We start from the raw sequence: 13572 nt of genomic DNA, 5'->3' as shown, positions 1-13572 counted from the left end.
CTGAATTATGGAGACTTGAACCAGCCAGGGTCCCCTCTTGGCCTGTACCCACCAGACCAAGTCAATCTTGACTCAACTGTGCTGCTTGTTGTAGGACAAAAATTAGGGAGCCCCCCCCCCATTGGCCTTCTTTCACTCTCAGAGGAAAGGTCATTCAACTGATAAAAGAGGCAAATGAGAGTGGCCCTAACCTAGGTTCCCTGTTGAGGCTGATTCCTCACGTGAGTGACAATCTAGAAGGCTCAGCACCTTGTATCTGGCTCTTTGTCCTCCTCCAGTGAGGACTTATCTGGAAAGGCCATGGCAGCATTGTTATCTGGCTTTTGTTTCAGGGAGTTTAACTCTTGTAGTTCACTGCTACTTACTCTGTAAACACACAACTTTTCTTAAAGTCATAACATGTTAGTGAATTTGCTGAGTGGAAACTAGGATTCATGTGATGCCACATTCAGTATTGCTTTGAAATTTTCTCTGACATCATAGAAAGAAAGGATTTGAAATCATTTTCCAAATCAGAGCAACAATGGTAGAGGTTTTGTTTTAAGATAGAGAAGGCTTCTGTCTTCAGTTTTCTTATTCTATTAATAAAGGATGATAGTGTTTGGCCACACACATGGCTGGGCTTATCTGGCTTCAAGTAGAAATAAATATGTCAGGCTTATCTCAAGGTTATAAATCCAGTCTATGTATCATACAAACATAGGCTCACCATAAGACTGTATTCATGGAAGCATCCAAGAAAAATAATCCAAAGATAAACTGAGTTAAATGTATGTTTGTTTATTAAATTCATATCCTGCTTTTCTGTCTGTCACTAATATAGTTAGAAACAAACATGTACATGACTGGATCTCCTGCAGTAAAGTAATGTATCTTATAAACAAAGGAGAGACAGAAAAAACCCAAGGTACTACTTTGTCAAACTACATGGCCTAAATAAATTGTAATTTCATGGTATATTTCATGGTGTCTCCCTACATCTTTCAGTTTGAACAAAATCTGAAATTAATAGAAAAGACAAGCAAGTAACCATGTAGAACACATCTATTTTTTTCCAAACATCCAGTCTACTTTTTACAGTTTATAAGTTGGCTGTAACATGCTTAAAAGCTACTGTTCTATTTGGGCTATAATTCCTGCCCTACAAAGCTGCAAAATGTTGGAAGTTTCTATAACTTTTCTATGCCTCTATCAAATTGTTTTCCATTTATGAAAAACATCTAAATTCTTGATTCTTAAGTCAGAAATGTATGAGGTTTGGATGAAATTTAATTGAATCTGTCAGTCATATTTTTCATTTACCACTAGTATTCAAGATTTTGAAATATAAACAAAACAAATGTTTCATTAGTTTCATGCATGGGTAGCAAGTAAAGAAAGTGGCAAACTGACGGCTTAATGTAAGAATGAAACAAAATAAATAGGTGCTATTTAAGCTTCTCTTTCTTTGCCTATTGGGTGTACATGATATTCTCAGTTTAAAAATCTCTGAGATTTAAATTTGTGATAAAAGCATGCTCAAGTTTGGCAACAGGAAAAGAGAAAAGTTAAAAACCTTGATTATATTGTAAGTGAAGCATTTCTGTTCTCCATTCTATAAAGCAGAGGTACTAGAAAGATTTTTTTCTGAATGACAAATAAATTGTACATTACACAACACAACAGCAGTGGTATTATAGCTCTGTTTGGTTAGAACAGTGTACCTTTCGTCAGCCTTGAAATAGAAATTTATTTAAAACTCCCATTGAAGTAGCAAGGGCCATTTCCTCCCAACAGATTTTCTGCTATTCTATTTCTTTATCACCCTGCTTCCCCCAACCTTGGTTGAAATGGCTACTGTCTACCGAAACACAACAGTTCCAGTGGCTTGTCCTTAGATGTATATTTTTTCTTGTAGAGAACAAAATGTTTCCAAAATGCCTATTGAAGATGAGCTGTTTTAAACAGAGGCCTAATTTTCCTCCTCCTCTCTCTCCTCTCTTTTCCAAATTATGAAGTCTCTGCTTGTTTGGAAATTCCCTACATTACTTTGTATGCATTCTTGAAAGGAAATGTACAAATAATTACTGTTTATGGCACTTTGTTTTGCATCACCATCATATCCATGAATGCTTTCAACTAATACGCAGTGACAATTATGTTTTCATTCTGGATATAAATATAGTATCAGGTTCCATTTTTAGCTCTTTCTGGAATGTTTTGGGGGACATTGGTGTGAGAATTGCAGATTAGCATTTTTTAATACTAACTTGACAAATTACTCATTATTTGATTTTCTTCTTGATAAGGAGAGGTTTCAGTTGAATTAAAAATAACAGGTGAACATGCTTTGTTAATATTTCCACAGCACATAAAACAAAGTAGGACATCTTGGAAGATATTATGATTTATGTATATGTTTGGTTTTATTGTACTTTTACTGTATTTTTATACTGTTTTTATTGTATTTTAATTAATATTTATTTGTTGTTTTATTGTGAACCACCCAGAGCCACTTCTTCGTGAGACAGGCGGTATCTAAATTCAAAATATAAATAAATAAATAAATAAATAAATAAATAAATAAACAAATAAATTCATTTAAAAAATTAAATTGAGAAAAAGCTTCAAGTGACAGCTTAAAGAACTTTTTCAAACATCTGACAATCCAACTTCTGAGGCTAGAACAAAATGGGCTTGAATTCCCCTCCTTCTCCAGAACATTCATGCTTAACGTTTAGATCTAAAGGAGTTGAATCCTCTTTTGGCAGTTCAAAACTGTAGACTGCCAAAGAGGGAAAGATGAAAAATCTATACCGGTGTATAGCAAATAATGCCTGCATAAACAATTGAGCAACAGTAGTTCCAGTTTATTTCCATGCTCAGTTCAACATGGCAGTATTAGTTTTTACAGCCCTCAAGTGCATGGTCTCAGTACTTCTAGACTGCCTTCATCTGAAGGCTTCAACCCAGTATGTTCAGTGCACTATCTAAGGCTCCAGATTCAGGGGAAGGGTGGTGGGGAGATACCCTCAGGGAATCACTGCTTTATTATGTGCTATTCTGGTTGTTTCCTTTCTGGATTATGATGATAAACTGTCATTATGATAGTTTTAAGTTCTCTTGGTCTACATGATTTATATGCAGTTAGGTTGTTTTGATAATAGAGTTTTTATAATAATGCCTGAAAAGCATGTTATACTCAACATGAATTGTATCTTCGCAAATAAGAGTAAGGTCACCACAACTGCTTTATAGCAGCTATTATTAATATTTTACTTTATGAGGATCACTAAATTACCATCAGAAACTTTTGAGGACCACTGAAAGAGTTGGCAAAATGGCATCTGTGGGTCCTGTGGCACATGTGGCTCTCCCATAGCATCCACAAGACTTCACAAGTTCTTCACTGATTTTTCCCAAGGGACATAACAATGTTCAGCTAAACTATGCTCAAACGTATATAAATAAATGTCTGAGTCCTACTTAAAAATTGAAACAGTGGTAATGCAACTAATTTAAAAATAAAAATAGAATAAATGGAACTTCATCAGAAATTATATGCATTACTGATTGATTAGTTAAATGTGGGATGGGGAGAACTGTTGTTTTTGGATTCTGGTTATGTGTGCTCAAGCAGTTTTAGAAATTATTTTGATTGCCAGCTTTATGGCCAACAGTTCATAGATGCAGGTCATTGTTCATCCTTAGGACTCTGTCATTATTTTTGTCTAAGCAAAGCAAGAAAGAAAAGGAGAGAGGGATTGAATGCCTTCTTCTGGTTTCATGGTCATTTTGCATGCACATTAAGAACAAAACAGACTGAAAACTACTACTACTACTACTTGACTACTTGCTTGAAATAGCTGCAAGAATCTTGCCAAAACAAATTATTTCAGATAGCTAAACTGTAATACCCATTGTAGCCAGCCATTTTGGCCATTGAGTAGAGAAGCTATAATTCCATGGAGAAGCACATGGTCGCTACCTTATTTACGTTTTTCCTCACTCAGTCTCCACAAGATGGAATATGTTGTTACCCATGATGCTCCTTGGACAATCTAGAGACCTTAGAATCCATTTCCAGGACTTGCTATTTGGGGCTGGGCTATGTGAGCAAATAATTTGTTTACCTAATCAAACTTCTAGGCTACCTCAGTCTCGGTTGCAACTTTAGATGGCTTACAGAGTATAATAATTAGGTTTAAAACAGCATTCAAGAAGGGGGAAAAAGTAATAACAAATGGCAGCAGAATTACCAAACACCCATGCTAGGAAGAACAACACAACTAGTTACAAAGCTGTTGCTCTCAGGGCCTGCTGAAAAAGCCAGGTCTTTTTCAAAAGAGCTTTACAAAAGCACAGCAGGGTTGGGTCTGCAGGGACTTTGGGGGAATGCTGCTCCAGAGGGCAGGTGCGGCTACAGGGAAGGCCCTCAACCCACTATCAGCAATCATGCGTTACCATAATTAATGCAGCATCATGATGATTAACTACATTATTTACCTTGGCATTTTACAGACATAATGGATGTTCTGATGCGGTCCATTTGAACTCAGTCCTCACTTGCTTCTAACTTTCCTTTATGCAAAGGGGCAAATTGTGTAAGCAGTCCTCAAACTTGGCAAAAGAAAACAGAATGCCATTTCACCTCCCTTAGCTGGGAAGTTCCATAAGAGAGAAAGAATTTTAAAAGGCAAGGAAAAAAAACCTGATTTCTGAAGACTGACAGTAAGATTGTATTGATGTAAGAAGTGGAGCCGGGAGAGGGGGAGTTTAAATAACGTGCCGATGCCATTTTATCATGGAAGTTTGCAGAGGGGGAAGTAACAGCTTTTATTTGTCTTCATGCTCTCTGGTACTCAGTAATGCAGCCCAGTTACAGAAAATCTCTGACTAACGCACAATGTATTGGGATGTGTTTTGCTGACAACTCCTAGATACGGTATACACAATAGTTTTCAGTGACCCTGTAGTCAAGAATGCTAAGCTGTAAAGAGGCTTTGATGCAGACAGTTAAAGGACATCTGGCATGGGAAGGATATGAACTGTGTCATGAACTCATATGAATAACTCTTCCTGAATTTCCTAGAAAAGCAAACAAAAAATACCTAGATTTGGACTCAGTTTTTTTTATTGTGCGTTCACTGTAGTGCTGCTCCCTTTCGTACCTTCTTTTTTTTTAACGTTAACAGAAAATGGTAGGTTCAAATGTTGCCTTGTTTATGGTTTGTCATTTTGTTGACCTTTTTCTTACGGTGTTTTTTCTATTCTTGAGTGAGACTTCACAATGAAATCTTTAGATAAAAAGTATCAAAAGGGGGGACGGGACCAGACCCTCAGTCTACTTTTTGCTAGGCTGCTGAGGGCATATAAGCTTTTTTAAAGCCAAGCATTCTCTGGGAGTATTTGTTGTCTCTGGTCCCAGGACTGGAGTATTTCTATTGAGATATTTATTCATTTATTCAATTTATATTGCCACCCATCTCACCTAAGTGATTCTGGGCAGCTTACATAACTAAAAAACAATTAGAAATAGAAACAAAATAAAAGCCATTAAAACCAATTAAAACTGGAAATTGAAACAATAAAACTAATTTGCAGGAGAATACAATATATTGCTAACAACTCAGCCAACCAGCAGACTCCCTGCCACCACTGGACCCCAGGCACCATGACAAAACCATGTCTTAAGAGCCTTCCAGAAGGCCAGCAGGGTCACGGCTAACCTAACCTCACCTCGCAGATTCCCAGTCTTTCAGTCAATGTGCATTCAGTAATTCTGAGAACAGTGAGAACAGCTTAAAGTTGCTATTTCTGTGATGGCTGGTGCTTACTTACAGTAAATACGTTGTGTGGCTTCTTTGTTATAAACAGGAGCTGACAGTTTGCAGATTGCTAAAAAGCTTAGTTTATGGAAAAATAAAGTGATTACTGTCAGTACAACCATAGTGTATTTATCACTGCAGAGACACTGGTCTCTGTAATTCTGGCATTTAATACACCTCTGTCAAGTTTGTGGTTTTGGTCTATTATTGATGTTTTGCATCAGGGAATTTCAAAAATGCACTTTTGAAGATGGTCAATAAATGATTTTAGGTTTACATTTTTCAGTACACTTGATTGGCAAAATAGGCAGTCTATAGATGAGGCATAAATATGACATTAAGAAGGCAGTTCTGTACCCATTCACCTGGGGGTAATTCTAGTTGCACTCTATGTAAGTATTTATAAAACTTATGTGGCAAATGAGCCTTTGGTCTTTCATGTTTTCTGATGAAAATTATGTTGTTCAAAGTAGAACCAGACTAGCACAAGTCTGGCTCAATCCAAAATGTGAATTTTCATGGTCATAAAGACAAAAGGTCTTCCACATAAGAAGCAAAAAAGGTTGTATGTTAATGATTGTTCTGCATGAACTTTTTTTGAAGATATAAGCCAAGTTCTTCTATAACCCCATAATAATCCATTATACTACCCTTTTTTAAAAAAGACATTAGTGAAAAAAATCAAGTGCTAAAACAGAAAAGGAAAAAGCTTTTTCTTTATTACTAGTGTCTGAGATAAAGACCTGTTACCCATTTTCCTTCAGTATCCAGTATCTCAAAGTCATATTGTTCAATTTTGAAAAACTTAGTGATTTTTAGACATGCTTTTTACTCTCTGTGATTCAGCAGTAAAAGAGCTTGCTGTTAAGTTACCTTTTCTTCCCATCTTTTTTGAAACAAATACTTCCAATGCTGTCTTCTGCTAAGTGGTGCCTTCCAGATGTATTAGACTACAATTTCAGTAATCCCCAATCAGCATAAAATGTATTGCAGTGTAATAAAATGTTCCCAGGCTTTTTTGCTAAGAAAAGTGAATCTCGGTATTCCATCCACTAAAGTAAATCTTTTCTTGACTGCACTTTTCATGATCTGTGGTAGAATGCATAGGAATTTTCTCCTTTGTTAATTTTCTGCATCCTTTTTTTGTGCTGGATCCAAATACTGTAGAGGCAGCTTAATTTATTTGATATTAGAAGGTTGGTAGGATTGTGCCTGGTTAGTTCATAGAATACCAGGATTGCAGGCTAGAGTAGGAAGTCAGAAAACTCCAGGAAGAAGGCAGTGGCACACAACTTCCGTACTGTTGTCAAGAAAACTGCATGATGTTGTGTTCATTAATCTACTAGGAATCACTCAACTCGAAGTGTCTTTCTGTTTTAGATGAAGATAAGCCCCCGCTGATATAAATGGAACTTAAATCATGATTGACTTGCCCTTCTAATTTCAGTGGGTTAGAATACAACTAAATTAGTCTGAATCTAACAAATTAAATAGAGTCTCCTAAGTAATGTTTCTGTTCAATTCAAAGTATTCTCGCTGGTAGACTGCTGAAGGAATCATTCAGGAAAGCGGTTCTGATAGCCACCAACCTAGAAGCACATTCATTTTTGGAGACATACTGTGTACCTTATTGTAAGAGTTTAGATGTATATATACATGTGCATTAGTTTATGTTTCTACATTAAGCTGAACCGTAATATAAAAGCAGCATGATTGTGTTTGCTGTCTCATTTCATATCTAAGTGTCATTGACAAATGACAGACAGCTCTGCTTGTGGTTTCCCATGGAAAGAAACCCATGGTTTGTCCTAGTTCAAATCAAATCCCCAGTTTAGTTGACACGTTTTGCAAACTTCAAAGTAGCCATTTGGAGTATTTCATGCTTGTTTGCGGCCAAACTAAATCATGGTTTAACTTGGTGTGGCTAGTTTTGCGTATCAATTAACTTATCTTTGAATATTGATCAGAACTTGTATCTTCATTAAAAGCCACAATTTAATGGGGAAAATGATATTAGATGTTTTATAGCGGTAGTGGAGAACCTGTGCTGCTTCAAACAGGGAATTACAGTTACTATCCCCAGCTCACTTAAGGAGTCTTCAAGGATAATGGGGATTACACTTCTTCACATCCCACTTGGAATACAAGTGAAAAGTAATCTTTCCGGAAGTGGTAGATAAAAATTTTAGATGGATATGTTTCACTTTTTGGATTGAGAAACAGATTTTCCATTTTTGAAAAGAGAATACATCTTTTAAATTTGATGTTACTACATGCCTGCTGGTGTTTCTTTGGGATGTATCTACCCAAGAATTTATACACATCAGACAATATAAAAATTATGTGCTTGCAGATATGATGCAGATGATATGAGACCAGATCCAGTTCACCCCACCCCACCATGTTCAATCCCCAGTAATGTTTCTTCTCTTGGTAATTCAGCATAGCTCAAAAATAGAGGCAGAAAATTACCTTCTGCCCTCTTCTGTGGAAGATGTAATAAAACACCTGTACGTGGAAGAGTATGTCCATTTGATTCTGGAGAAATAGAAACAGTCAAGCATGTCCTCCTTTGCTGCAAATACTATAGGGATCTTCAGAAGTACCATATAGCAGCAGTCCTCCAGCAATTTCCAGGCAAAACAGATACTAAACTATTATTATCAGACACTAATCAAGAGAGAGTTGTCACCTCTTGCTGGATGGTGGTGAAGACATGACATCAGCAGACCCCCTCCACTGATTTTAATTTTGTTCTATAATTTATTTTTAAATTTTTATTTTTCTGATCTATGATTGTAATAAAAGATTTAGATTTTTTGTATTTATTTATTTTTTGGGGGTAATTTTTGGAGAGGCAGAACATAATTTTTGTTTCAAGTAAATACAATACACCAATATTGGCCTGCATATAGTCTGTGTAAATTGTGCTTTGGGACACAGATAGGTGAATAAGCTTTTCCAGGAGTTGCCATGGCAAAAACAGAGAATGAGCCTTTGGGAACTGATTTGATGAATGCCATTTAGAGCCATTGACTGAAATGTTCCTTGGATGCCAGCAGCAAGACTTTCTGTTTCTCATGATTAATGAGATATTTGGCCATTTAATTTTGTAGAAACTGTCTGAAGCCATGTCCATGGGCTATCACATTAAATGTGTCTTAATAAATTAATGTATATGTCAGTTGCCTAATTTTGCCTAATAAATTAATTACACAACAGGAGATTTGTACTGTCTTAATATAGGGAGAAATCTACTTTCTTAAAAGAAAAAGAAATAGAATATTTACAACCAATATTTCAAGAGTTTTAATTACTATCTAAAATGAGCCTTAGATTGCTTCTGTTTCTCAAAAATACAAAACATAATTTTACAGCTTTTGTAAAAAAAGTATTCTCTCATTATAGAAATTATTCTATAATTAATGTCCAGATGGTCTTCTCCATTTTGTAACCAATCTTCAAGTTAATAGGAAATAATTTGGTTTTGAAATTTCTTTCAAATGAGAAGAACATTTCCAGAATGTTCATGAGTATCAGAGAAGGTGACAAGGTAGCTGAAGGATATGTACGAGTGTCCTGTCTTTAATTCTACATATATCTCTTTTGTAGTTTGCAAACTTGCTGCCTTCCCACGCTTCCATTTCAGTCCCATGGGAAGATCATGAGGGAATTCTCTCCCCCCCCTTTTTTTTTCCAGATCAGAAAGTTTTGTTAGCTAGAGAGGCTACAGAGTGATAGATATGTAAAAGGAAGTAACAACAACAGACTCTTGGCAACCTGACAAAGATAAGCTAAGCATGAAAGCATCATCAAAAGAAATCAAAATATCTTGAGAATCCAGCTTCTGTCACAGAAGGTCACTGAATAACTCTGAGCTAGTCAAAAGATCCCAGCCCAACATACCTCATAAGACTGCTGGCTTAAAGTATACCCTCTATTTATCTGGTGCTGCAGTCAAAATGATATTTCGCAAACATATTTCCCAGTATAAATGATGTCATTTTCCCATGATAGTTAGCATAATAACTGTGTCTGTCCTCTTGGAGATGCACTTTCTTCCACTAAAATACTGTGATTCAAAGACCTAGGTGGGGCAAATACTGTACACTCAGAGTGCACAGTGTGTTCAGTGCAGTCTTGGAACTGTATAGGAAGACAATGTCTTAGCCATATTAAAACTACTTTAGCAAACAGTAATAATAGTGAATGATAATGATAATGATAACAGCTACCATAAGAATGTGGAAAACCAGTGTATGTTGGAAAAAGTAATATTAAATTTTCTTTGTGCCCTCATTGGCAAGGAGGAATTTAACAGTAGATGCAATAGGAATATCTTATCTAGAGCCTATGGAGTGAGGCAGCTTATAAATTCTATAACTAGATAAATACTGTAAAATGAATTAACTAATCCTCAACCACTTTGACAAGCAAGTTGCCTGCATGAACCAGTGGTTCCAGCCTTACACCACAGATGTGGATAATGGAAGATAATTATCAACTGGAGAGCACTTTCTTTTCTGTGGTCCTCCCACAGAAATCTAGTTCCAATGTAATTTTGGGGTTAAGGGGAAGTGACAGAACAGCTTCTCAGCCAGTCAGGAACTTCCTCCTGTTGTACTTTTGTACCTCTGCCAGGCAGTATAAACCAGGGCATGGCAGGTGGCTGAGACCTGGTATATACCTTATGGATGGACGGATGGATTTAAAGTGTTTATACCCTGATTGTCTTCTCTCCCCCCACTCCGCAAAGTTCTCTGAGTAGTTTAATAAACATAAAAGGCATAAAAGCCGTTCCTGATTATTTAAAATATATATGGGTTTACAGCATCATAAAAAAGAGAAGCCAGTAATCTACAAATGTGTGTTTAATGGTGAACCAAAATTAGAACAAAATAGAGGACTGCTTGCATTAGAAAGAATCGCGTTCTGTTTCAGCACTCTTCCCATGGGTAACCGTCAGCCTTGATTTCCATTGTTGCTGTAAATATGTAAATATCTTCCCCCTCCCATTTTTGCCCCTTCACTGATTTCAGTATTACTAGATTTTTACTAACATTAATGAAAATATTTTTATAGCACTGTTCCCCAAATTAGTTTTAAGTCAAGTTATATGCATAGGTTCTGTCATCACCTGCTAGGATAATGGGATTTCTAGTTGGACACCTATGGAAGGTTCAAGGTTAGAGGAAGGCAGCTGTACAAGACAAAAAAAGAAAATGAAAGAGTTCTTTATTGGTCTAAAAATGGTCAGGATATGCATACATCTTTTTGTGGCTTTGAGTCAGCGTTGACTCCTGACCACTGCCTGGATTTGTCTCTGCAGTCTTCTTGGCAAAGTTTTTCAGAAGTGGATTGCCCTTGTCTGCTTCCCAGGGCTGAGAGATGGACTAGACTCTTTTTAGACTTTAACTGCCAACACCAAACTAGTTCTGCAAGAAACATTAAATGTCAGTCATTTCTCTCTCTCAAAACTGGTCTGTTGCAGAACCATTCATCCATTGTTTGCCTTGCTCTTCGTCTAGTTCATCTAGCTGCCCTTCAGAAACTATGAGAACAGAATGGGGTTGTTTCTTTCCTACACCCACCCCACTACAAAAGCAACACATCTTGTATAGCACAGTAAAATAAAGACAGAGACCAAGTATTTGCCTAGCTGTCAGTGTGTGCAATTAGCTGAAAAGCTCCTCTGTGCTCTTTACGTGGCTTAAGCTCTACCAGCTGGGAGCCTAGTTTAAACATTTCAACATTTTGGAAGCAAGAAAAATTCTACTAGAGCAAACAGTGAACAGAAATAAAGCAAGAAGGCTGTAGTATTTATGCTTCCCTCCAACACAGAAGTAGCTAATGAGATAAACACAGGTTTCTGTTTAAACCTGATGTGTTTTATTAATGAGCAGCTGGTTGCTTTTTTCTTTCTGTCTGAGAACAAATGTTAAGTAGAATACAGACTGTGTGCAGAGAATGCGGTTTCTGATAGTCCTCTCCAGTTATATCATTATCTCTTATTAGCACTTCTCCCCCTTCTTACAGCTTAGATGCCCATACGCCTTCTTTCATCTCACTTGGCTTCTCTGCATATTACATTGGCTGGTAGTGGTTTTGCAAGTTTAATTTACACCGGATAGTCTATAGATATGGATACGATTAAACTATAAATACAGGGGAATTTCATAACATCAGATGGAATCTGTAATATTGGATGGAATCGGGATTAACACTCCTTGGATTTTTCTTTCCAAAAGAAATTCACAATACAGCATTTGATGTTGCTGTTATGTGTCTTAATCTTTGTGACTGAGTTTTAGTGGTAGAACCCAAGATCCAACCAGTGGCGTTGGTAGGAAGGGGTCAAAATTGGGAAGATGATGGATGGAGCATCACAGTGCAAGTCCCACCCCTTTGTACTTGTGTATACACATCCAAAAGGGGCAGGGCTTGCATTGCAGTGCTCTGTCCACTACTGTATCTTGTTGATTTTTTACCTCATCTCATGTATACTGCTGGATCTACCTATAACCACAAACAAAAAAAAATCTCTCCCCATGATGTTTCTGAAAAGGATGAAATTAAGGATGAAAGAAATGAAATGATCACAGTTAAATAACAGATATGCATTTGCTTGCTTATTTTTGATCATGCCCTATCCTTACTCAGTATAACAAACACTGGCATGGCTCTGAGATTGTCCTTTATGTTTGGAATCAGAAACTATTTGGTTCTTTCTCCAGATTTTTTTTTTAGAATAGTATTGAATGGAATCAGCTCTGATTCCATTTGAATTAAAGTTTTGAGATTCAAAGATGTCAGACTGATTTAATTCAAGCTGAGACTCAATTTGAAAAAACAATTCACTGATAAGTTGCAATGAGGAAGGATAAAAACAGAAGCCACAGCTAGATGGATGGGCGGACAAAAACAGTAGGGTGATTGAACCTTTAGGGGACATTAACCCTGCCAAGTTTCAGCTGGATGCTTTCAAGGGATTCACTACAATATTTTTTTTTAATATTCCCTTGTACTTCTTTTAAGGCACAGATAGCAGGGATGAGGAAAAGACCGCCCTGGAGCCTCCAAATTGTCCAGCAAAATATTTACAGTACTGTGCAAAAGTTTTAGGCAGGGGTGAAAAAATGCTGTAAAGTAAGAATGCTTTCAAAAATATATATTGTGATTGTTTATGTTTATCAATTTACAAAATGCAAAGTGAGTGAACAGAAGAAAAACCCAAATCAAATCAATATTTGGTGTGACTACCCTTTGGCTTCAAACCAGCATAAATTCTTACACTTGCACACTTTGTACACTTGCACAAAGTCAGGAATCTTGTAGGATTAGAGTCAGGTGTATGATTAACCATTATACCAAGCAGGTACTAATGATAATCAATTTCATATGTAGGTTGAAACACAGTCATTAATTGAGACAGAAACAGCTGTGTAGGAAGCTTAAAACTGGGTGAGGAACAGCCAAACTCTGCTACTAAGGTGAGGTTGTGGAAGAGAGTTTCATGTCACAGGTCTTACACCATGGCAAGACTGAGCACAGACAGAATGGAATGCCTTGGTGCCTCTAATCTCTGGGTTCTCTGACATTGTGGAAGGACTAGCAAGTTTGATTCCTCCCCCCCCCCCCCCCCCGGGAAGGGCTCCTTTTTCTCTGACTTAAGTGTCAGGCTGGGTAGCCCACATTGGCAAATTTTAGTCTCTTCTGGGCAACACTTAGAAAAATAAAGACTGATTTGTATTTAAGGAATGGTGTA

At 36.9% G+C, this 13572-nt stretch overlaps 1 protein-coding gene across 4 annotated transcripts in view; it reads left to right on the top strand.

The window, feature by feature from the left end:
* Positions 1-13572, top strand: part of HPCAL1 (hippocalcin like 1) — an 86081-nt gene that overhangs the window by 61982 nt on the left and 10527 nt on the right. The window lies entirely within an intron of this gene.

This window comes from Python bivittatus, unplaced genomic scaffold (assembly GCF_059951505.1).
Source record: "Python bivittatus isolate LINGU-HERP-01145 unplaced genomic scaffold, Pbiv_v1 ctg000020_np1212, whole genome shotgun sequence".
Lineage (NCBI taxonomy): Eukaryota > Metazoa > Chordata > Lepidosauria > Squamata > Pythonidae > Python > Python bivittatus.
This window is presented reverse-complemented; position numbering and strand designations above follow the sequence as displayed.